This window comes from Coenobita brevimanus, chromosome 20 (genome assembly GCF_032717465.1).
Source record: "Coenobita brevimanus isolate Jiangsu-jjx chromosome 20, ASM3271746v2, whole genome shotgun sequence".
NCBI lineage: Eukaryota > Metazoa > Arthropoda > Malacostraca > Decapoda > Coenobitidae > Coenobita > Coenobita brevimanus.
In genome coordinates this window covers 16376105-16402163 of record NC_136973.1, presented here as the reverse complement: position 1 = coordinate 16402163, position 26059 = coordinate 16376105, and the positions used below count along the sequence as shown (strand labels likewise).

Genomic DNA, 26059 nt, shown 5'->3' with positions numbered 1-26059 from the left:
GGTGTGGGTAAAACACACGTGTTCAGTACATGTTCTAGCTTGCCCTGCCCCACTGATCTGGGACTGGCAGCATAAGCTTAGTACTCTGCCCTCCATTTACTTCTCCTATCCATATTGCAGTGACTAGGGCATTCCACATATTAGTATTGAAATAACAGCAGGCAGACTCAGCAGTGTCACTTTACAAGTTGACAGGTCACTTAGATCTCTGTTTCAAAAGCAGATTGCCTATGTGAGCAAAATGCCACCCAAATCAAATGTGCACGGTCATATCATCATGCCTTCTTCAAGTTCCAGTGAGAGTAAACCAGGAAACCCTACAGCTGTTTGTTGTCAATGTAACCAGGCTGCTGCTGGATCTATCAAAGCAAAACTTCAGGAGACACCTAAAAGTGGGCACTGTATAAATTATATTAATTTTCAATTTTAGATACTTGAAACAGAAGGGGTTAGCATTTTCAAAAAAGGGAAAAAATATTTATGTTGTTGATTAGATATAACATCGGACATCTTAATCTAATCAATGGCTTATTTCACATAACCAGCAATGCAGTCTAGGAGAACAATACCTACAGAATTAATTCTTCAGGTGTAGAATCCTGCCATTTCTCAAGAGACAATCACTGTCATGAAATATATCATGGGCATGCCATGGAATTGGGATATAAAAATTACCTGAAATGGCTATACAATTCTGTCAGTGATATCTGTTCTTACGGAAAATCTCTATGAATTCTAAACCTGAAGAAGATTAGTAATAAGCTTGTGCGGGTGAATGCATACTTAATTATATGTATTTTGTGTTTTTCTTTTCAGAAGAACTATCCATACATCAATGCAAAGCAGCAGTTGATCCAAAACAACCCTCTATGACTAAGTTCACGAGAAAGAGTACCAGTACCAAGTGGAAATCCACCGGAGTACAACAGATGGGACTAACTGTATTGTGGCAATTACTGCCCATGATCTCCTTCCTCTGTCTCTAGCTGAAAGTAAGCGATTCCACATACTCATGGCAACTACCATGTCGTAATGTCCAGGCGTAAGCATCTGATTAGTGTGCTTCTGCCGCAGCATTCAATCACAGTTCAGACAGGGCTGAAGTCCCAGTTGCAACAAGTCCAGAATCTGTGTCTCACCACTGACCTGTGGTCCAGTAGGGATATAAGGTCATTTATAGGTGTAACTGGCCACTTCATCCTTGCCCACACCATGACCAGCGTAACATTGGCATGTCTCCTAATTAAAGGCTCGTATACTTCAGACAATATGTACGACATGTACCAAGAAACAGTGGCCTCCTATGATGTTGAAAGTAAATTCTATAGTTACTGATAATGCAACGGTGAAGCCATTCACTCTATTCCCAGTGGAACAACTTAATGAAGAAGATGGTGAGTTTCATGATAATGGCTGTGATATCCTACCACCTGTTGACACTACAAGGTTTGATTGTGTTATGTTACCTGTTCAGGGCTCAACTTCTTGCTCTCTTAGTATGGGGGTCTGGTTTGGGTTCTTTCCAAGACTGGGTCTAGAGCATGCAACCAAAGTAACAGGGCTCAAAACACAGGCTAATCAGTCTTACACATATATATTACCATACAAACATACAGTGGCTGGGCACAGTACAGTGTAGTATATTATACACGCTATTGGAGGTACAGGGATAAGAGTTGTGAAATGAAGACAGGGTAACTGCAGGTGTCGCCCAGGTGTGGGAGGGGTTCCTTCAGGTGTGCGCTCTTTGGAGGGGTGCGGGACCACCATCGTGTACTGGATCATCAGATGAGGGCTGTGGGGTGGCCCCTGGAGGGGCCTTGGGAGGAGTGTCGGCCCTCGGGGCTGGAGCCGAACAGAGCGAGCAGGAGCACTGCCTTGCTCCTACTCCTGGTGGGGGACAGCTCACCATCTAGTCGGGGGAGGTCTCGTCCAGGAGTCCTGGGGGTGTCCCTTGGTGGCTGGGGGCTGCGGCCTCACCTTCATCGAGAGGCCGTCAGGGGCTGCCTGCGGAGTCTCCTATTGGGGAAGTCCAACAGCAACTGGTGATGTTGGGGAGCTGGCTGTAGTGAGCCTACCCCCAGACAAACTATGGGGCTGTTCCAGACCCTTTCCAACAGCGACTCCACTAGGGAGCTAGCTCAGCCCTTTTGGGCGCTGGGAGAGTGGGAGGGGCATCCCGCTCGGCCTCTGGAGGAATGAGGTGAGCAAGGGGCGTTGCCCTCGGTGGGCGCCGCAGGGGTAGCAGACGAGGGAAGCACAGTGGGTGTCCTCTCCCTGGCAAGCACGGTGGGCATCGTCGCGGTCCTGCTCCCAGTAGAGGCTACAGATGAGGGAAGCACGATGGGCGTTCCCTTCCCGACAGGCAAGGTGGGCACTGCCGCGGTTCTACTTTGCCCTGGGACTATAGGTGACAGGAGTACGGTGGGTGTCCTCTCCCCAGCGAGCACAGTGGGCATCGCCACGGTCCTGCTCCCAGTGGGGGCTGCAGGTGAGGGAAGCACGGTGGGTGTTCCCTCCCCAACGAGCATGGTGGGCATTGTCATGGTCCTGCTTGGGCCTGTAGGTGAAAAGAGCATGGTGGGCGTCCTTTCCCCGACGAGCATGGTGGCCATCGTTGCAGTCCTACTGGGGACTGTTGCTACACAAGTCTCACCCCGATTCTGGAGAGCACTGGTCTGGGTCAAGGAGAGTGCAGCAGGATGGCGTACCTCCTGTGGGTTCCATTGAGGGAAGGAAGGGCGCATGGCAGCAGGGGACGTATGCTCATCTTGCTCTGGCCCTTTCCATGCCTCCCTGTGGTCTCCCCTTGGTATTGGTATTTCATCACCGTCACGGCTGAAAAAGTCATGTCCCCGTGGTTGGAGGTGGTAGATGTCAGAGGTAGCAGTCTGGTGGGTTGGCATGAGGTGTTGGAGGAGTGAGGTCCAGTGATGTGTAGGTAGGTTTGGCTCCTGGTGGGGTTGGTACACTATCTCGAGGGTGGAGGTAGGTGTATTTCTCCGAAGGAGATGCAGAAGTTGCGGTGTCCATCAGAGGCATTGTTTGTTTCCCTGGGCAGGGGTCCAGAGCACGTGTTTGATCTTCATTTCTGGAGGCATGGGGTGTACTAACTGGCCGGTGACTCTGGGCTGAATGCTGGAGACAGGTGAGGCAACAGTCACGGGGTTTTTAAAATATCACGGGGTTTTTAAAATAAATGCTAAATATTATTTAATTGATAATAATATTCAATAATATTGAAGAGCAAGGCCAATGATTGTCTTGCAAAATCAAGCAACGATTACTTTACACTGACTTGCTTCGCACGATTTTCTAAGAACGAGAATTTTATAAACTTTCTCAACAATACACAGCAGAGACTAATTACTCAATTGCTGTTACTGTTAGCCTCTGGAGAAAGTTATTTCACCCCTGACAATAAATAACTAATACTAATAATAGTATCAGGTTCTTGCTGATGCTTAACTCCTAGGTGGCACAACGGATTTTAAGCTTAATACACAAGACTGGCCTAAGTACCAGTTATGAATGGCAAACGTTTATGCAAGCTAGGAGCTATAAGAGAAATAAGCTTAACTGTGGAGAAATGAAACAAGAGCTTACATTATGGTAAGCTCAAGAAAAAGAACTGTTAAATTTATTGATTACAAAATAAATTTGACGTTACATTTCAAAATCAAATAAAGAGATCGCACTCACTCACTCACACAAGAGCTAAATCCTTACGCCTAGGAAAAACACCTTAACTAAACTCTTAAGACTAGGAAAACAAAAAGAAATACTGGTCGATGAATGCTGTGTATCACCCAAATCAAGGGTGGGAGCCTGGGAAACTGTAGTCTAGTAGAGCCTGGGCTGACTTCTCACTTGTTGGAGCACAGAACCTTCCTCCGTCAAAGCAAACACTGGACTGAATAAGTCGTGGGAAAGAAAAGCGGAGCACTAGGCCGCATTTTTCTAACGGTTGAGTGAGCGAAACGCGCTCAAAACAAATCGCTCAGCGGAAGCGCTAATGTCTCACACAAAGACGATCACTTATGACACTGAAAAATTGATTTGACAAAGCTTCCGTCCGAATGAGCGGTTAACTGAACGATAAACTGGGATTCCACTTGAGTTCGCGGTTTCCCACAAAAGCCAATGTCACTAGCCGACTCGTGACATTACACCCCATGAAAATCAAATCTTTTTTCCTTCAGAAAAAAGATTTCAATATGCATACATATAAATCCTAGCTCAGTCACACAAGATTCACACTGTGGTGTGTGTGCTATCCTGCTACAGGAGAAAATCGCAGTCGCCAGTGAGCGAAGAAAACCTCATATTTACGTTAATAAAAGCAAGCTTGAGGGAAAAACTCCGTGACGACGGTGAAAATCCTGTACTCAGGTCAAACTGAGCGAACATTCGCTACATTTACACTGACAACTAATTGTTGTGTAGCGTGGTGTATGTAATACACGGTGTAGGTGTGACAGTTGTAGTGTAACTGTACCTACGTGTAAAATGACACAGTAAATAATAATATGGCGACGACGAAGGCAGAGGAGAAGAGGCGGCAGCGTGCAGCAGATGATCAGCTGGCCCACACAGCAAAACTGCTACACCCATTGCTGTACCTGCAAAACCAATTAAGGTGGAGCATCAAAAGTGTCAATGAGACAAAATTCTTATTACGTTACAATTACTCTCTCTGCCTAGCAATCAGTACATGCTACGAAAAGTACGCTCTAGCTGAAAAATACAAGTGACAGCCTAAGCTTCGTACATTCGAGGTCGCCATTAATTATAGCACACGATTAGTGTCGGCAAGTTGAGGATCCTTGTGCAAACTCGGGTCTTCCATAGCCTCGAACTGCACACGGGTCCTCAACCTGTGCCTTAACCTACAGTACTTATATTAGTATTGGGGAGCTGAGAATCCTTGTGTAAACTCGGGTATTCCATAGCCTCGAGTCGCCTCTGCGGAGTTCTCACTTCCCCCTTAACCTACAGTACCTATATTAATATCGGGGAGCTGAGAATCCTTGTGCAAACTCGGGTCTTCCACAGCCTCGAGTCGCCTCTGCAGAGTTCTCTCTCGAACTTCCCCCTTAACCTACAGTACTTTTATTAGTATCGGGAAGCTGAGAATCCTTGTGCAAACTCGGGTCTTCCATAGCCTCGAGTCGCCTCTGCGGAGTTCTCTCTCGAACTTCCCCCTTAACCTACGGAACACGTGTATGTACAGGCCCTGGACATACTGTGTCCTGTGGGGCCAACAAGTGAGACGTCAGGTCTACACTTTTGACTGGGAACCAGGCTGGTCCTTAGATTACTCAAATCTCTGAGGACGCCTTTCGCAGAACCCAGCATGCAACAACTGCCCATGTTAGTCAGCAGTTAGCTGGCGAGACATCAGGTCTGCACCTACGTTATCACTTCCCTTGATGTATCTCACAATAAGGTTAAACGCTGTAAATACAGTGTCCAGCGTGTCAATTTTGCATTAGCCGTCTTGGTCGTGCTAAGACTAGTGAGTGGCATATGATAAGTTTCAAGAGTAAATGATGCCCCAAATAAATAATAATACTGGGGGAGTATTCTTGAAAACCCCCCTACCCCCCCTAGGGGTAGGGGGTTTTTCAAGAATACTCCCCCAGTATCCCTGCTTGTCGTAAAAGGCGACTAAAAGGGTTGGCAGAGGGTTAGTGCCCCTCCCCGGAAGTCAACTAACTAAAAAAACAAACAAGAAGCCTCGGACAAGGACTGACCAAACGATGACGACCCAGGACCGGACAAAGGACTTGGTAATGAGTACATGGAATGTAAGAGGAGCGAATGATGAGGTGAAAGAGAGAGAGAGATTGTCCAGGTGCTTGAGGGTGCGAAAGTGGATGCATGTGGAATAACTGAAACAAAATGGTGAGGAGAAAGTGTGAGAGAATGGGAGTATGGATGGGGTATATGTGCAGGAGTAGGTGAGAATGAGAGGGCAAAGGAAGGAGTATGTATAGTTGTGAGTAAAAGATGGAAGAGGAGCATAAGACAGTATGGATCAGTTGGATCAAGGATTGTGTGGGTAAAGTTGAAAGTTGGAATACAAATGTGGGCGATTGTGTGTGTGTATGCACCAACGCAAGATCGTGCTAGAAGAGTGAGAGAAGAGTTCTGGACAAATGTGGAAGTGTGCATGGAAAAGTTTGCAAGGAATGAGAGAGTGTTTTTGATTGGTGATATGAATGGTAAAGTTGGGAATGTGAAGGTGGATGGAATAGTTGGTGAGTGGGGTGTGCCTGCTGAGATAGATGAGAATGGGAGTGCGTTAGTGGACATTTGTGCTGGGAGGGGTTGGTGATAGCCAATACCCTCTTCAGGCATAAAATGATCCACAGGTATACATGGCGAGTGATGAGAAGGGTGGGTGGTGAACTGAATGAAAGGAAGGCAATGATTGATTATGTGTGTGTGGATGAAAGGATGTGAAGATGTGTAAAGGATGCAAGAGTGTATAGAGGTTGGGGGAGTGGACTTTCTGACCACTACTTGGTGGTGGCCAGAATTAGAATGCAAGTAAGATGGAGGAATAGAAGAAGGGAAAGACGAGAGGAAGGAGTAGTTGCAAGGAGAGTGGAAAGGTTACAAGAGGATGAGAAAAAGGCAGAGTATAAGAGAGAAATGGAGGAACGATTGGGCAAATATGAATTGGAGCAGATGGGAGACGTGGAAGGTCTGTGTAAGATATTTACAGAAGAAATATGTGCAGCATGTGATGTGGTGTGTGGAAGGAAGAGAAGACGGAGGGGGGTGCAAGGAACAGCGTGGTGGACTGAAGAGGTGAAATAGGCTGTGGCACAAAAGAAGAAAGCATACAATGAATGGATGAGAAATAGGGGCGTGGAAGAAGTTGAGAGGCGGAAGAGAGAGTTATATGTGGAAAGAAAGAGAGAGGTGAAAAGATTAGTAAGAGAGAGTAAGAAGAGAGTGGATGAGGACTTTGGAAGGAATTTGAGTGTAAAGTGGAGGGACTGTAAGAAAATGTTCTGGAGAGAAGTGAAAAGAGTAAGACAGGGTGGAAGTGAAGTTAGCAGGGGAGTGAAAGATAAAAATGGTAGATTACTAGTGGAGAAGGGAGAAAAAGTGAACAGATGGAGAGAACACTTTAAGGAATTGTTGAATTGTTGAACATAGAGGATGGAAGTAATGCGAGTATAAGTGGCTGGGGAATGGCTGGGAGGAGGAGGGAGGTGAGAAGACGGGAAGAAATCAGTAGGATAGAAGTTGTGGAAGCAATGAAGAAAGTTAAATCGGGGAAAGCCCCAGGAATTGATGGAGTGTGTGGTGGAATGCTGAAGCATGGGGGAGAGATAGTAGTAGAATGGATATGGAAGATGTGCAGATTGGCCTGGGAGGAAGGTAGAGTCCCGGAGGATTGGAAGTCAGGTATAATTATTCCCTTGTACAAAGGAAAAGGGGAAAAAGAAGTGTGTGGTAATCATAGGGGCATTTGTCTTCTTAGTATAATAGGGAAAGTGTATGGTAGGATACTTATAGACAGAGTTAGAGAAAGAACAGAGAAATTAGTTGGAGAAGAACAGGGAGGCTTTAGGAAGGGAAGAGGTTGTGTAGATCAGATATTCATTCTTAGATCTTTAGTGGAAAAGTTTCTAGAGAAGGGAAAGAAGTTGTATGCGGCTTTCAGGGATTTGGAGAAAGCATATGACAGGGTGGATAGACAAGGATTGTGGAAAGTGTTAAGAATATATGGAGTAGATGGGACGTTGTTGAATGCTGTAAAGAGTATGTACGATGATGCGAAGGCTGCAGTGCGTGTGGATGGTGAACTAAGTGAATTTTTCTCTTTGAAAGTTGGTTTGAAACAGGGATGTGTCATGTCTGAATGGTTGTTCAATCTGTACATGGATGGGGTAATAAAAGAGGTACAAGGTAGGGTAGTGGATGTTGGAGTGGCCCTGGTGAGAGAGGAGAGTGTTTGGAAACTCCCTGTACTGTTGTTTGCAGATGATACTGTGTTGTTGAGTGAAGACGAAGGGGAGCTGCAAGGCTTGGTAGATGAGTTTGAGAGAGTGTGTAAGAAACGGAATCTAAAGGTGAATGTAGGGAAGAGTAAAGTGATGGTCTTTGAGAGGGGTGAAGTTAGTGAATGTACAGCGAGGTTGGATGGTGAGGAATTGGAAAATGTGAGTACGTTTAAGTACTTGGGTAGTGTGATGAGTAAGGATGGAGGTTTGGAGGGTGAAGTGCTTGAAAGGGTACAGCAGGGAAGAAAGGTTGCTGGTTCTTTGAAAGCAGTGATAAGAAACAGGGAAGTGAGCATGGAAGTGAAAAAGTTACTACATGACAGTATTGTGATACCAACTCTAACGTACGGAAGTGAAGCTTGGACATTGCTGGAAGGACACAAGTCAAGCGTGAGAGCAATGGAAATGAGTTATTTAAGAGGAGCCTGTGGAGTCACGTGGAGAGACAGGCTGATGAATGAGGATATAAAGGAACGTTGTGGTGTGGATGTGGATGTGATAGGAAGCGTTATGAGGAACACACTGAGGTGGTTTGGCCATGTGGAGAGGATGGAGGGTGAAAGACTGACAAAGAGAGTGTATGTGAGTGAGGTGGAGGGGGGAAGAGGGAGGGGGAGGCCGAGGATGAGATGGAGGGATGGGGTGGAGAGGTATATGAGACAGGGGGGTGTGAGTTGGGAGCAGGGTAGTGAAATGGCGGGGGACAGGGCGACTTGGAGGCGATCTGTTTGTGGCCACCCCAAACGGGATTGAGGCGTCTGGCAATAGATAGATAGATAGACAGAATATTTTTTAACGCCATCAACCACAGCCAACAGTTCCTTCTCAACAGTACTGTAATTCCTCTCGGTGGGTTTTAGCCTATGGCTGTGGTATGCCACTGGGAAGATTCCACCTTCCGATTCCTGCATCAATACGGCAGCTACTCCATCTTGTGAAGCATCAGTTCGCAGTATGAAAGGTTTGCTGGAATCAGGCAACTGTAAGATAGGCTCCTTGCACAACATATTCTTGAGGGTGGCAAAAGATCTCTCTTGCGCTTCTCCCCATTCAATGGTGTTTGAAGCATATTTCCGTAGCATTTCGTTCAACGGTTGGACAATGAGAGCAAAGTTGGGGATAAAACTCCTATAATATCCCAGTAGGCCAAGGAATGCCCTAACCTGTTTCTTGGTCACGGGTCTCGGGGCTTCTCTAACCTTCCTGATCTTGTCACCCTGACACATGCAGTGATTGTTGCCAACAATATGTCCGAGGAACTCCACCTCACTGTGAGCAATCTTGCATTTGCTAGGCTTCACAGTCATGTTGAAACTCTGGAGTCTACTGAAGACAATTTCCAGGAGTCTGAGGTGCTCCTCCAATGTGGCGGAATGAACGAGGACATCGTCAACGAACATCTCTACTCCTACAATACCATGGAGCACTTGTCTCATGGCACGATTGAATACTGCTGGGGAATTGGTAAATCCAAATGGGAGGACTTTATACTGGTACAACCCCCTAGGAGTAGCAAAGGCAGTGAACTGACGACTCTCAGGATGAAGAGGAATCTGGAAGAATCCCTTCGCTAGGTCAAGCTTCGTGAAATATCGTGACCCTGCCAGCTTGGAGAAGATGGCAATATGGTCACCCATTGGCTCAGCATCCACTTTGGTGATTGCATTGAGCCTTCTATAGTCGCAACAAATCCTGACTCCACCATCTTTCTTGCGGACTACTACCATCGGACTACAGTAAGGAGATGAGGACTTTTCGATAATGCCTGCAGTCTCCATGTCAGCAATTTCCTTATCTACTGGATCCTGTAGTCGCATGGGAATCGGATATTGCTTAACCTTTATAGGAGCATTGCTGGTCAACTCAATTTTATGACACGCAACCTTTGCAAGTCTAGGTTGGTCTGAGAAGACATCAGCATACTGACAGAGCAGTGACCTTAAGGCATTTTGCACTCCTACCGCTAAGTCAGGGTTAAGTAAAACATCTCCAACAGTCTCTTCCTGACGGGACTGAGCGGTTAAGGGCTCGTCATCATGGTCATCAGCTGGGATCACCGCGGCTGCCCTGGTTTCTTCCAGTGGCTGGTCACAATCATCAGCTACTTGTAGGCCAGTCTCCTCGGGGTTTGACTCATGATAAGCCTTCAACATGTTAATGTGGAACCTTTTACGAAGATTCCCCATCTGAATTATGTAGCTGAGGTCTGAAATGCGCTCTGCTACATCAAATGGACCCTTCCACTGCGCCAAGAACTTGTTCTGGGCAGTGGGGAGTAATACCAAGCATTTATCGCCTGGATTAAACTTCCGAAGCTTTGCCTTCCTATCGTAATAAGCCTTTTGAACTTCATGCGCCTTGATCATTTCTTCCTTAGCTAACTCGCACGTCGACTGGAGGCGGTCAGCCAAATCAAGGACGTAGGTGTAGGTGGTCTTGACTTCAGGGTCGGGTTCTTCATCGTCCCATAACTCACGAAGGACTTGAAGTGGGTCCCGGACCGACCGTCCATACACCAGTTCAAAGGGTGAGAATTTCAATGAATGCTGTGGGGCTTCTCGATAAGCAAACAGAAGAGGAGCAATGAACCGCGGCCATTCCTTTGCCTGTTCGGCGGTCATGCGCCTCAACATCTTCTTGAGAGTTCCATTGAACCTCTCACACAACCTGTTACACATGGGATGATACGGCGTAGTCCGTAAGCCTCGGATGGACAGCAACCTGAACGCTTCGTTCATCATTGCTGAAGTGAACTGCGAACCCCGGTCGCTTAAGACCTCCTTAGGGATACCTACATGACAGAACACTTCAATTAATGCCTCAGCAACAGTGACGGCCTCTATATTCTTAAGGGCCACGGCTTCAGGCCACCGTGTGCTGAAATCAACAAAAGTGAGGATATACTTTAATCCATCACTAGCCCTAGGAGAGATTGGCCCAACTATGTCAATTGCTACTCTCTCGAACGGTTCAGAGATTATGGGCATTGGTTTCAATGGCGCAGGACGGACACGTCCCCGGTCCGTGGTACGCTGACACACATCACAGGAACGTACGAGCCTCGTTATTTCCCGTCCCATTCCTGGCCAGAAAAAGTCAGCATGGATGCGGTCAGAGGTCTTCTTTTGACCCATGTGACCTCCCATTGCTGAACAATGACCTAATTCAAACACTGCTCGGCGATACTTTGCAGGAACGACAAACTGCAGTCGAACCTCACCCTGGGGTGTCTGTGACTCACGGTACAGCCGTCCTCGCTTACGAAGGAACCTGGCTTGTCCTCCCCGTGAATACTTGATCACTTTACCCTCCAGCTTCTTGCGCACTGAGGCAAGTGTCGAGTCAGTCTGTTGCTCTTGGACAACATCTTGACTACGAATCAGATCTTGCGGCGTTGCGACGGTCAACGGAGTGACGCGATTTGGAGCCTTGGCCATGGATCGTGTTATCGCAGCAGCCGAAGTCTGAGTAGCAACATCTACGGTGCAACTATTTTTGACCCCAGGTATGTTGCCTAATATGAGGTCAAATAAAGGTTCTGGCATGACAACTGCAGCTGTCAGGCCAGTGAAAAATGGAGACGCCACCTGGATACATGCCTCAGGGAACAATCTCACTGATCCATCAATAAGTCTAACTTGGATCTGTCGATCAGTATACTCATCAGGCCGAACTAAACTCTGCTTAACAGAGCAACCTGAGGAACCATTGTCCCTCAGAACATTTACAGAAACACCTCCCACAGACCCTGGCTGAACAAGAAAGGCAGTGTTGCTGGTGGAAGGGTCTGAGGAGGTAGCAGCCAGTCATTCATGAGACTGCGGAACAACCGATGCGGCAAACGTGGCGCCCTGGGAACTAGGTGCCTGAGGAGTCGTACTCACCATCTGAGGAGGTGGAGCACTGACTACCTGTAGAGGAGAGTTCATGGTCGAAGGGGAACTCGTGAACTGTTGGAAAGTACCTGTACTGGTAGAGATGGCACCACCGTATGTTTGTCGTGGAATGAAGGCAGCATTTGCCTCCTGCCTCCGATACACTAATTGACCTGACTGAGGGTTACGTGGCTTGTCCTTGTATTGCTGCTGCTGCTTGGGGAACTGCTGCTGGTTGGGGTGTTTGTTGTACAGCTTCCAAGCAGGCTGCTGTGTATTTTGCCCCTGGTCCTTCTGCTGTTTGCTTGGACCTTGGCCATTACTCTGAGAACGGCCTTGTTGCTGGGGTTCAGTCTGAGACTGCTTCCCAGACTTGGCAGTATCTTTTCTGCTGTTCCAGGTGTTTTGCTTACGAGTTTGATACCCATATGCAGTAAAGAATGCGTCAGCCTTTTCTGCCATTTGGCTGGCATCTTTCACCTGGCAGATCTTAAGCTGTGCTATGAGCTCAGCAGGCCACGACCTCTCTAGCTGTGTACGCAGCATAAGGTCAATTATCCCCTCACACGTGGAAGGAGTTTCATCTTTCTCCATCCACTCATTTAAGTAAGCAGTGAGACGGTCGAGGAACTGGACAGCTGTCTCCTTGTCTTGGAGACGAGCTCGCATGAACTGAACTTTGGCGTCGTCTACTGTGAGACCATACGCCTGAGTGAGTGCAGCTTTCATCATCTCGTATGTGAGATTGTCTCCACGAATTCTGTGGAGAATATCGAGGGCAGGGCCCTCAAATAAACCAAGAAATTGGAGCCGCTTAGCTGCCTCATCCAGTTGATACATGTCTGCCATGTCCTCAAAACGAGCTATGTACAGCTCGATTCGCTCGCCTTCCTTGTATGAAGGAAGCTTGATGCGTGGGGTCGCCAGGACATGTGTAGGAAGAGCGCTAGTGGAGCTTGGGTTGGCTGCAGCAGATGTGCCTGAAGCCAAGGAATCTCGCTTGAGCTTCAAAACCTCAAGCTCATGTTTTTCTCGTGCCTCACGTTCGGCACGTTCATATTCACGTTGTTCCCGCATGTGTTCTAAGTCGAGTTCACGCTGTTTCTGCTCGTATTCGCACTGTTCTCGCTCACGTTCATGTTGTTCGCGCTCGTATTCGCGCTGTTCTCGCTCGTGTTCGCGTTGAATCTTATGCTCTTCACGGGCATCATTCTCGCGCTGCTGGTCCATATTATGCCGTGAGAGTATGTACTCTTTAATTTCAGTTGGGTCTGTAAGACCCATTTCTTTGGCTTCCTGTAAAAATACAGTGGTAGCCATGGCGCTAATTTATTAAGCAAACCGAAACTGAGTACTGACTGCTTCGCAACGAATGCTAATAACACAAGTAAAGAGTACAGACACAAGCTAGTGGTGACCAGTCTTATCTAGTTAACTGGCAAAGATTAGAGCAAAAATGCAAATAACTGAGAAGACTCAATAATTAACACAATGGGTATGGCGGCTACCCAGGAGCGAATAAAATCGTCTGGCGTTACCAAAAATAAAGTACTAAATAGAGTTAAATACTCTATGAATTAATAAAGCAAAAATTCACTTGCTAAATTAACGGTAAACACCAGTAAACTTGTGCCTATAAACTTTAATGATAAATTCCTAAATATGAACGAGTGAGTACTATCTCGTGAATAGCTTTAGAGCTAGGAGTTAATATCCTGGAATGAGGTCGCCAATTGTCACGGGGTTTTTAAAATATCATGGGGTTTTTAAAATAAATGCTAAATATTATTTAAGTGATAATAATATTCAATAATATTAAAGAGCAGGGCCAATGATTGTCTTGCTAAATCAAGCAACGATTACTTTACGCTGACTTGCTTCGCACGATTCTCTAAGAACGAGAATTTATAAACTTTCTCAACAGTACACAGCAGAGACTAATTACTCAATTGCTGTTACTGTTAGCCTCTGGAAAAAGTTACTTCACCCCTGACAATAAATAACTAATACTAATAATAGTATCAGGTTCTTGCTGATGCTTAACTTCTAGGTGGCACAACGGATTTTAAGCTTAATACACAAGACTGGCCTAAGTACCAGTTATGAATGGCAAACGTTTATCAGGTTCTTGCTGATGCTTAACTTCTAGGTGGCACAACGGATTTTAAGCTTAATACACAAGACTGGCCTAAGTACCAGTTATGAATGGCAAACGTTTATGCAAGCTAGGAGCTATAAGAGAAATAAGCTTAACTGCGGAGAAATGAAACAAGCGTTTACATTATGGTAAGCTCAAGAAAAAGAACTGTTAAATTTATTGATTACAAAATAAATTTGACGTTACATTTCAAAATCAAATAAAGAGATCGCACTCACTCACTCATACAAGAGCTAAATCCTTACGCCTAGGAAAAACACCTTAACTAAACTCTTAAGACTAGGAAAACAAAAAGAAATACTGGTCGATGAATGCTGTGTATCACCCAAATCAAGGGTGGGAGCCTGGGAAACTGTAGTCTAGTAGAGCCTGGGCTGACTTCTCACTTGTTGGAGCACAGAACCTTCCTCCGTCAAAGCAAACACTGGACTGAATAAGTCGTGGGAAAGAAAAGCGGAGCACTAGGCCGCATTTTTCTAACGGTCGAGTGAGCGAAACGCGCTCAAAACAAATCGCTCAGCGGAAGCGCTAATGTCTCACACAAAGACGATCACTTATGACACTGAAAAATTGATTTGACAAAGCTTCCATCCGAATGAGCGGTTAACTGAACGATAAACAGGGATTCCACTTGAGTTCGCGGTTTCCCACAAAAGCCAATGTCACTAGCCGACTCGTGACAGCAACCTGGTTTTATGAGGTCGTGAGGGACACACCTAAATCATCCTGGTTGGTCTGGCCACTGGAATTTTCCATCTTGCCTGATTTATCTTGAGGATTATGGAGGAGGTGTTTGGTGTGGGGGAGCAGAAGATGGATTGTCTGGGTGGTGTTGGAGGTGGTGGGGGTGGGGGTGAGGTTGTGGGTGCGTATCTTGTTGATGGGTGAGATAAATGGCCGGATCTGGTAGTGGTGGTGATGAGGACAGGTGTAGGTGGAGAGGAGCTCGGGCCACATGGGGAGGTGACCTGGTGGGGGTGGGGGGTTCTTGGTTTCGGTGGTGGTGTCTTTGTGCTTGGTGGTGGTGGTGTGGTGGCGGTTGAGGATGGGGAGCTGGTGTGGGGTCTGGTGTAGGACGTGGGTGTAGACTGAGGGGTGAGTGAGGGTGAGGAGTGTGTGGGCATGAGACAGCCGGCTCTAGACGTGGTGGGGGTCAGGACAGGTGTAGGTGGTGTGGAGCACCGGTCACACTGTGAGGTGGCCGGGAGTGGGTGGAGGGTTCCCTGGTTAGATGGCGGTGCCTTTGTGTCCGGTGGTGGTTGTTGATGTGGGAGGTGAGGTCACCGGGGGTGCGTGTGGGGTCTGTGGGGAGGGTGTGAAGTTGGTAGGGGGTGTTGTGGGGGACATGATTGTGGAGGGAGGGGTGAGTGAGGGTGAAGAGTGTGATGGTGTGAGGTAGCATGAGTACGAGTCAGTCATGTAGTCAGGGGAGGTGGGAGGTGGTGCGGCTTCCTGGGAGGGGGAGTGGGTGCGGCATGGTTTAGAGGTGGTGAGTGGGGGGCGGAAGAGACGCACGTGGCGATTGCGGTAGGGGCGCAGGGTGTTGTAGTATTGGATGGTTACTTGGTAAGGGTTGGGAACATCAATAACTGTATATGGTCCCAAGAATCGGGGTGATAGTTTGTTAGGGATGGGTAACTGAGTCACCATAAATGAGTTCCTGGGCTTGTAGGGATTGGCAGGGGCGATGTCAGGTTGAAGGTCCTGGTGGTTTTGTAGGTGATGCAGTCGGCTTCTGACATGGTGAAGGGGGTCTGACGTGGGGAAAGTGAAAGGGGGCTGTAGATGACGTTGGAGTGGTAGGAGAAGTGGAGTTTCTCTGAACACTCATTTGTGAGGGGTAACGACGTCTTCCTGGGGACCGGTGTTCATTCCTCACCGCAAAATTTTTTTGTGGGTTGGCCAGTCCCTATTTTGTATTTCTTCTATTCTGGCTTGTGCCTGGCTGAGAAGAGTGCGGTGACTTCTCTTGCATATCCCATTCCCCTGTGGCCAGTATGGGGAGGAGTGAGAGTGCTTGTACCCGAAGATGATGGCGAGTGCCTTCCATATCTTGTTGGTAAACTCTACAGCGTTGTCAGTGTGAAGGGCATGGGGGATGCCGAAGTAGGGGAAAACTTGGCGGACGACAGCGTCAGCCACAGTAACAGTGTGGTGTTCTTTGGCCAGGCAGGCAATCTGGAATTTCGAATAGGTGTCTACGAAGGTTATGATGTATTTGTAGCCTGCTTAAGGTGGTAGGGGTCCAACTATGCCCACAGACAAGAGTTGCCATGGCTCATGGGCAGTGTTGTTCCCTGAAGGGCTGGGCATCCATGTGACATCCATTCTTAGCGCACATGCCTGGCTGGACAGTGCAGGAGTTTCTTGGTCCTGAGATGTATGCCATTGTCTGAGTGTAAGTGGATCATTGTGTTGAGGGTAGTGTCTGGGTCGAGCACTATATGCCTGGTACGGGTGAACAGGTGGTGGCCGTGTCCGTGGAGCTTAGAGAATACTAGGGGTGGTATCCAGTTGGGGCGATCTTTGTTATGAAATTGTTGTAGGAATCTGGTGGCAGTACTGATGGGCAGCCAGGACAGGGCATCAGCGTTTGAATGTAATTTGCTGGGCCGGTATGCTATATCGAAGTCAAATTCTTCGAGAGTTTCTCTCCACCTGACTAACTAGGGGTAGTTGGGTCTGAGACTGGCGTAGCCATTGCAAGGACTGGTGGTCTGTTATTTTTGTGATGTGGGTGCCTGACAGCTAGGCCTGTAAGTGGTCTAAGGCCCAAATGATGCCTAGGCATTCTTGTTTGGTGGTGGCATAGTTTTTCTCTGTCTGATTGAGGGTATGGCTGGCGCAGGCGATGATGTGTTCTCGTCCCTCTTAGACCTAGGCAAGGACGGTGCCGTTTGCTACTAGGGATACATCAGTGTACAGGGGAAAGGGCAGGATGTAGTCGGAAAATGTGACGATCGGTGCGATGATGAGCTTGGTCTTGAGGGTGTGAAAAACAGTGATGCGATCGTCTGTCCGGGTGAAAGGTTCACTCTTTTTTTGTCATGTCATGCAGGGTTTTGCGATGTTGGCGAATCCTTTCACGAAGCGTTGGTAGTAGGACGTGAGCCCGATAAAGGCACGGACTTCATGGACATCTCGTGGTAGGGGGAGGTCTGTGACAGCACACAGTTTGTCAGGGTCAAGCGCTATGCCTTCCTTGGAGATGACATGTCCTAGGAAGAAGACAGACTGTTCAGCCAGGATGCATTTCGACGGCCTGAGCTTAAGCCCTAACTGTCAGACTCGGATGAAGGCTTGTTTAAGGCACTGGAGGTGGTCGGCCCAGGTCTGGCTGAAGATGATAATGTCATCAAGGTATGCCAGGCAGATTTCCCAGGTGAGGCCACTGAGAACTGACGCCATCAGCTGGGAAAATGTAGTGGGGGCGTTGCAGCATCCAAAGGGGAGGATGTTGAATTCATAATGCTTCCCGTTGCTGGTTGAGAAAGCGGTTTTCCCCGTGCCCTTCAGGTGCACAGGGACCTGCCAGTATCCCAATTGGAGATCCAAGTTGGAAAACCAGGATGCTCCATACAGGGAGTCAAGGGAGTCATCTATCCTGGGTAGGGGGGTGGCATCCTTTGTGGTCACATTGTTCAGTCATTGGTAATCCACACAGAAGCACATGGTGCCATCTTTCCTTTTAACTAAGATGACTGGAGAGGACCAAAGGCTGGTAGATGGGGATCTAATGCCAGCATCGAGCACTTTCTGGACCTGCCGGTTATCCTCAGCCCGTTGTTTAAAGTTTTTCCTTTGAGATGGTTGGCGAATAGGTGGCCCTATGGTGTGGATTTCATGTGCCAGGTATGTGGTGTGGCCAATGTCCGCCAGTCCTGACGAGAAGAGGTCTTGAAAGTCCAGGAGGAGGCATTAGAGGCTGTCAGCTTGGTGTGGTGAGAGATGTCCTGATAGAGGGGGAAGGGTGGCAGGGGAGAAGGGAGGTGGTGCCCATAGTTCTGCTTCTTCCATTTCACCAGCCACTAATCCTTTGGGAAGGGTGAGAGGGGTGGTGGAGATGCTGGCAATGTGTACTGCCTTGAGGTGGGGGAGGAGGAAGGTGGGAAATAGCAGACAGGATGAAATAGTTCCAGAAGGCAAGCTCAGGGAGAATAGGATGGAGGTTCCGGTGGGCCTGTTCAGGTGGAGCCAGGCCTCGTGCTGGGGAGGGATAGTAAGGGAGGAGGCAATGGTGGCAGGGAGAGTGGTGTGTGGAGGAGTGGGAAGGGAAGGGGCAAGGGGGAGTAAGGTAGAGGACATAGTGGGTGGGGGCGTGGGACAAGGGAGAAGGTGTAGGTGCGCATGTGCAATGTGGCTGGGGGGGGGGGGCTGGAGACTTCTGGAAATGGAGGCATCGCTTGTGACAGTCAGTACTAGTGTGTAGCTTCTGCAGGAGGTTCAGTCCTAAGCAAGCATTGTAAGGATGGCAGGTTGAGTCATAGATAATGAATTGGTGCTGGGCTGATACTTTATGGTGAGTATCAGCACACAAGGCCCGAGTTTCCCCAAGGATAGGCAAGGGTCCATCTCCCACATCTACGAGGTAAGTGGGGAGAAGCAGGCTGAAAGCCGAGGCACGGCAGGAGTAGAATTGGTGGTAGAGGCAGGATCTGGCTGCTCCCGTATCAACCAGTAGTCTTGCTTTCACCCTATTCAGTCTCATCTTGTTGTAGACTGGGAGATGATATTTTTGTGAGATGGCCCCCGCCACCATGGGGAGGTGCGGGAGCAGTCCTAAAAATCCAGCTGTCTTGGGGTATCTTCCTCGTCCAGCTCTGCTTCCCCAGGGTCAGATTATTTGGCGGAGGGTGCATTGTCCTTGGCACACTCGTCTTCTATGGAAGAGACCTTGCGGCCCCCTTGAGTTGCTGGTCTGCGCCGAGCAGCTTTCAGCTGTTCTCGTATGTCGTGGATAGGACACCGATGACTACAGGCTGTGAATTCCCATGGATTTATTGAGATGAGGTTGGTGTTCTCCTTAGAGGTGGGGTGCCTCTTGGTGGGGAGCGCCCTGGGCGTAGTGGGTGGTGTTGGAGGAACTGTGTGGGTGGGGGGTGTCCGTGGTTTTGGGTGTAGTGCCTTGTGTGTCAGGACTCTGCTCACTGCACCGATGTGTTATGGGATGGTGCGAGCGGTGAGAAGATGCCTGACGAGATGGACGTCCCTGTCAAGGTCTACTGTTGGGTCATAGATTGTAAAGTGTTCTCTTATGGCACTGGGGAGGATCCCCAGTAGGGTGTTGAAGATGTGTTGTTCCCAGGTGGCTGTGTCAGCCTCTGGGTAAGCGGCAGTGACTAGTTGCCTGGCCTGGCTGAGAGTGTCGTCCAGGTTGCTGTCATGGGTGAGGGGGTCTAGCTGGGATAAAGCTATGACTTTCCCCAGTGATAGTGTGACTGCTTGAGTCACAATTTGTGTGAACTGCACCCATGTCAGCTCAGGGAAGATCTTTGTGGCAATGCTTAAGACTGCTTTTCTCAGGTGGGGTAGTGTTACTGCTATCTTCTCCTTGGCGTGCTCGAATCCGTTGTCCAATAGTAGTTTAATCACATACACGTGTATGTGTCTATGTTGCACTATTCAGGATCGAATTTTGGCCATTGTACGTATGGTTTGGCTGCCATTTTGTCAGGTTTTCCCTTTTCGTTCCTAGTTGCTCTTCTGACCGGATCTAGAACCACTGCTAGCCACCAGTGTTATGCTATGTACTCAGGGCTCAACTCCTTGCTCCCTGAGTATAGGGGTCTTACACATATATTACCATACAAACATACAGTGGCTGGGCACAGTACAATGTAGTATATTATGCACACTATTGGAGGTACAGAGATGAAAATTGTGAAATGAAGACAGGGTAACTGCAGGTGTCGCCCAGGTGTGGGAGGGGTTCCTTCAAGTGTGCGCTCACTGGAGGAGTGCGGGACCACCATCGTGTACCAGATGGTCAGATGAGGGCTGCAGGGCAGCGTTGAGGGAGGCCTTTCCCTGGAGGAGTCTCGGGAGGAGCGTCGGCCCTTTGGGCTGGGGCCAAACAGAGCGAGCAGGCATGCTGCCTTGCGCCTACTCCTGGTGGAGGATGGCTCGCCGACTAGTCAGGGGAGATCTCATCCGGGAGTCCTGGGGGCATCCCTTGGTGGCTGGGGCCTGTGGTCTCATCTTCGTCGAGAGGCCATCAGGGGATGCCTGCAGCATCTCCTACTGGGAGAGTCCAACAGCAACTGGTGATGTCGGGGTGCTGGCTGTAGTGAGCATACCCCCAGACTCACAATGGGGCCTCTCCTGACCATCTCCAACAGCGACTCCACTAGGGAGCTACCTCTGCCCTTTTGGGTGTGGGGAGAGTGGGAGGGGCATCCTGCTTGGCCTCTGGAGGAGTGAGGCAAGCAAAGGGCATTGCCCTCGGCAGATGCCACATGGGTAGCAAACAAGGGAAGCACGGTTGGCATTCCCTCCCCGTCAGGCACAATGGGCACTGCCGAGGTTCCACTAGACCCTGGGACTGTAGGTGAGAGGAGCACGGTGAGTGTCCTCTCCCCGGTGAGCACAGTGGGCATCGCCGCGGTCCTGCTCCCAGTAGGGACCGCAGGTGAGGGCAGCACGGAAGGCGTTCCCTCCCTGATGAGCACGGTGGGCGTCGCCGTGGTCCTGCTTGGGCTTGTAGGTGAAAGGAGCATAGTGGGCATCCTTTCCCTGATGAGCATGGTGGGTGTCGTTGCGGTCCTACAGGGGGCAGTAAATGTAAGAAGCACAATGAGCATTCTTGTGTCATTGTGGTCCTACTGGGGATTATTGCTACACAAGTCCCATCCCAATTCTGTAGAGCACTGGTCTGGGTCGAGGATAGTGCAGCAGGATGGCGTACCTCCCGCGGGTTCCATTGAGGGGAGGTGGGGCGCATGGCAGCGGGGGACATACGCCCGTCTTGCTCGGGCCCTTTCCGCGCCTCCCTTGGTATTGGTATTTCAGAATGCCTATCCCCAACCATAGTCCATGCTTTGCTCATGCTTTGCAGTTAGTAGTGAAAGATGGCATGGAGCAAGATGGCTAGATCAAGCCAATTCTTGCCAAGGTATCAAAGCTTTTCAGCTTCTGCAGGAACCCAACAGTGGCTGCACAAGTGCTCTCAAATAAATTTAAGCTCCAAATGGCAACATGTGCATGCTGGAATAGGCAGCTGACAGTGATGAGGCCAATATCTCGAGTTTAGCCAGAAATGTGGGACAAACTTGACACTCCCCACAAGCTGAAGCTGTATGAGCTGAACACCATCGAGGAGCTCTGTGATATCTATTTATTACCTGATGCTTTAATCCCGTAAGGGGTGGCCACAAACAAATCGCCTCCATGTCACCCTGTACCCCACCATTTCACAGCCCCGGTCCCAGCTCACACCCCTCTCTCTCATATACCTCTCCACTCCATCCCTCCATCTCATCATTGGCTTCCCCCTCTCTCTCCCTTCCCTCCACCTTACTCACATACACTCTTCGTCAGTCTCTCACTCTCAATCCTCTCCACATGGCCAAACCACCTCAGTGTGTTTCTCCTAACGCTTCCTATCACATCCACATCCACACGACAATGCTCCTCCACTTCCTTTTCCTCTGTGATATGCTTGAGTGATTTAAATATATGACCAATCAGATTCAGGTGTAAAGGACCAAACTGGAACTTAACAAATTAATCACTGATCTGGCTGGGATTCGATCCTGTGCCCTCGCACTTAATATCATTACCAATGAGCCAAAGAGAGGATCCTTGCTTTTGCCTCTAAGCAATGCGGGCTTTTTATACACCCCATTACATCACTCTTTTCTCCCCCTAGTGATTAATTTGGTCAGTTTCCAACACACGTGGTAGCATAGCCCACTGAAGGCCACCATTAGAGGAAGCCGCGAACCACATAGACAGCTCAGTCCCAGGATGTAAGGCTGTACAACAACATTATTGCCCTCAAGGCTCTCGCCTCACATCCCACACTGCTGCCAACCAATGTAAAGAACCAACCTGGAACTTAAATTAATCACTGACCTGGCTGGGATTCGATCCTGGGCTTTCGCGCTTAATACACGCGCACGTTACCACTGAGCCCAAAGAGAGGATCCCCGCTTTTGCCCCTAAGCAACGTGGGCTTTTTATACACCCCATTACACAGGGACAAAACATGGTGACATCTAGTCTGGTAGGTAACTGTGTTCGTGGCTTTTGGGGTGCTTTAGCTAGTCTTCATGAAGTGCTAAAAAAAAAAAAAAGTTTGTTTCTGCACTTCAGTCCTCAACAGAGACTTGTCTCAATAAGTTTGAGTCTATGGAGGCTTTCCAGCTAGTTGCCACCTTAAACCCATGCTACAAGCTGGACTAGTGTCATGACATGAAGTGCAAGACATTCATGATCTGACTGAAATACAATATGGCATGGCGAGTTGATTCTACAATAACGGACACTTCCCTTGCTGAACCACCATCGATGAGCAAGTTCTCTGCCCTGGCCAACCGGTCTTCTACACCAATACCAACTGAGGCCTCACTCTACCTCAACCAACCATGTCTACAGGATGATGGGAATCCCCTTGGCTACTGGAAGGCTAAGCAGCCTGTCCTCACCAGTCTGGCAACAAGTACCTAGACATTCCTGCTACATTGATTCTGATGGAACGACTATTCTCCACTGTTGGGGAGCTCTTCTGGCCAGAGGGGTGCAATTTAACCCGTCATGTCCCGAGCTATTTCGCACCTCCGACACCCCCCAATCCCGAGGTATTTTTGAAAATTTTTTTTTGGCTAAAACCTCCGCTTTTGGTGAGAAACATCGAAATTTCGTAGAGAAATCGCTCACCTGAGGTTTAAAATACTCGATCCAGGTAGCAGTACCTCCTTACCTGACTGGGTTTTCTAACAGGCTGGCACCAAAGAAAACGAGTTCTATGGGAGGGTAACTATTTCACACCACTCATAAACGGTTTTTATTTATTTACTTGGTACGAATTTGTATGTAGTAAGAGAGTATATTGGTTTTCAAACAGTAATATAGGCATTATAAACATTGTTTCACTCACTAACTCATCGCCATACCTGACCTTCTTTTGCCACATTACCTGATCATCATTTCTGACTGTTTCTTCCTCTAATGCTATGTAAACTTTGTATTCCACATTGTCATCGATTGGGGAATCACTTTGGCCCAGAATGTCTTTATTGGCCAGAATTGCTGAGACAATGGAGTGCAGGGGGGGGGGAGGTTATGTGGTGTAAGGCATTGTCCCTGCTTGGCATCTTGTAGAGGAATAGAGGAAGGTGTCCCATGTATACGTACGAAAAATCACGCGCGAAAATTAAAAATTGTGCAAATTATGAACCTTGCAATTGCGCAACGTACCAGTATGTCAATGGGACTGGCAAATGCAAAATGTTGCAACGTACCCATACGCTGACGGGACGCCTCGGATTAAGCAATAAAAGATTTGAGCAGCTTATGATGATTGATGAAATCCTCAGTAGCTTGGACTGATTCATATTTTGTTTACTGATACAAAAAAATTAAGCCATTTGAACTATTGGTTGGTAATGAATGTGACTGGTTTCTGCGGGAAAGCATTTTTTATAAAAAATAAGTGTTAATTTGAAACCTTGAATTTTTATTTATTTTCATTAGATTAATGGTAGGCCTATATTCAAACTGATTTTGAATTGAAATTAATGAAATATCAACCATACAGAACTGAACTGGAACTGAAAAGCTTTTAAACTGGAATTGAAGATTTTTTTTTTTTTTACAAATGAACTGAAATGGAATTGGTTAGTTCAAGTTTTATTCGGAATTGGAACTGAATTGAACTGACAAATGAACTGATCTCATCACTGTTTATAACTAACCCCTGGGGTACGGATAAATGAATATTGCCCCTATAGTCCCTGAATTCCTGACTGCCAAAAAAGATGATGGATGGAACTTCATTTCCCCCAACCTCCAGTTTCCCCCTGGCAAAGGCAAAGAAAACATCGGGTCTAGATCCTGTTCCTGCCCATGTAATGGGGTGTATAAAAGCCCGCATTCCTTAGAGCCAATGTGGGGATCCTCTCTTTGGCTCAGTGGTAACGTGCACGTGTATTAAGCTCGAGGGCCTGAGATTGAATCTCGGTCAGACCAGTGACTAATTTGTTAAGTTTCAGTTTGGTTCTTTACATTGGTTGGCAGCGGGGTGGGATGCGAGGCGGGGCTTAGAGGGCCATGATTTTGTTGACAGTGTCTTAAGCCTTACATCCCAGGAAGTGAGCTGTCTGTGTGTGGTTCGCGGGCTCTCCCCAGCAGTGGCCTCCAGTGTGCTACGCTACCACGTGTGTTCGAAACTGACCAAATTAATCACCAGGGGGAGAAAAGAGTGATGTAATGGGATGTATAAAAGCCCGTGTTGCTTAGAGGCAATGTGGGGATCCCCTCTTTGGCTCAGTGGTAACGTGCACGCGTATTAAGTGTGAGGGCCTGAGATTGAATCTCGGTCAGACCAGTGAGTAATTTGTTAAGTTTCAATTTGGTCCTTTACACCCAGGCCAAAGAAAATGAGGCAGATTTATATGACTGTGTGGAACATGAAAAGTGTGAGTAACCAATGTAACAGAGTTGAAGTAGTTAATGTGTACAATAATGAGTGGCATTCTATGAAACAGAGGAGAAAGGTGAGAAATGGATGAGTGAGAGGATGAAAGCTGTGTAAGGATTAAGATTGGGTTTATGGATGTATAGAATTAGTAGAGAAAAAGTTGCCTGGTTTAAGCTTAAAACCGTGAAAGTGGGACTCACCTTGCACATGCACTTTGTAATGAGAGATCATTTCATTTCGTTTATAAAGGCTCCAACATGCTTGCATGCATCAGCCTTGGTCACCTAATGGCGGCTATCCACGCTGCTTAATCTCTGACAGCCTCCTTATTCAGTCCCTTATCCCAGAGGTCAAACATGACCTAATCCCAGGTCTTATTCAGTCTGCCTCTCACAACCCTACCCCCAACATTCATTGAGGGACTTTTAGGTGTCGTCTGCTACCTAGCTGGTGAGCCCTAACTCGGTCCTAGATCTGAAAAGTAACATAACTATTGTGACTAATCTATATGTCTGGATAAACTTACAAGAGTTAGCAACACTATCTATCTATCTATCTATTGCCAGACGCCTCAATCCCGTTCGGGGTGGCCACAAACAAATCGCCTCCACGTCGCCCTGTCCCCCGCCATTTCACTCTCCTGCTCCCAACTCACACCCCCCCCCTTTCATATACCTCTCCACCCCATCTCTCCATCTCATCCTCGGCCTTCCCCTCCCTCTCCCCCCTCCACCTCACTCACATACACTCTCTTCGTCAGTCTTTCACCCTCCATCCTCTCCACATGGCCAAATCACCTCAGTGTATTCCTCCTAACGCTTCCTATCACATCCACATTCACACCACAACGCTCCTTTATATCCTCGTTTGTCAGCCTGTCTCTCCATGTGACTCCACAGGCTCCTCTTAAATAACTCATTTCCACTGCTCTCACTTTTGACTTGTGTCCTTCCAACAACGTCCAAGCTTCACTTCCATACGTTAGAGTTGGTATCACAATACTGTCACGTAGTAACTTTTTCACTTCCATGCTCACTTCCCTATTTCTTATCACTGCTTTCAAGGAACCAGCAACCTATCTTCCCTGCTGTACCCTTTCAAGTGCTTCACCCTCCAAACCTCCATCCTTACTTAGCAACACTATAGACCATTAAAGTCACAAAAATACTCATTGATAAAAGTATATCATACCCATGAATGAATACTTTTGACTGACTATTTTGCATATGCATATATTGGGCTTCCATCCGGCAACATAACTATTTTGACTAATCTATATGTCTGGATAAACTTACAAGAGTTAGCAACACTGTCTATCTATCTATTGTCAGACGCCTCAATCCAACACAGTCATTTCGTTGTG

At 47.8% G+C, this 26059-nt stretch overlaps 1 pseudogene; it reads left to right on the top strand.

Annotated features, from left to right (window-relative positions):
• The first annotated feature begins 241 nt into the window (after window positions 1–241).
• On the top strand, window positions 242–23606 carry LOC145391917 (uncharacterized; annotated as a pseudogene).
• The last annotated feature ends 2453 nt before the right edge of the window (window positions 23607–26059 follow it).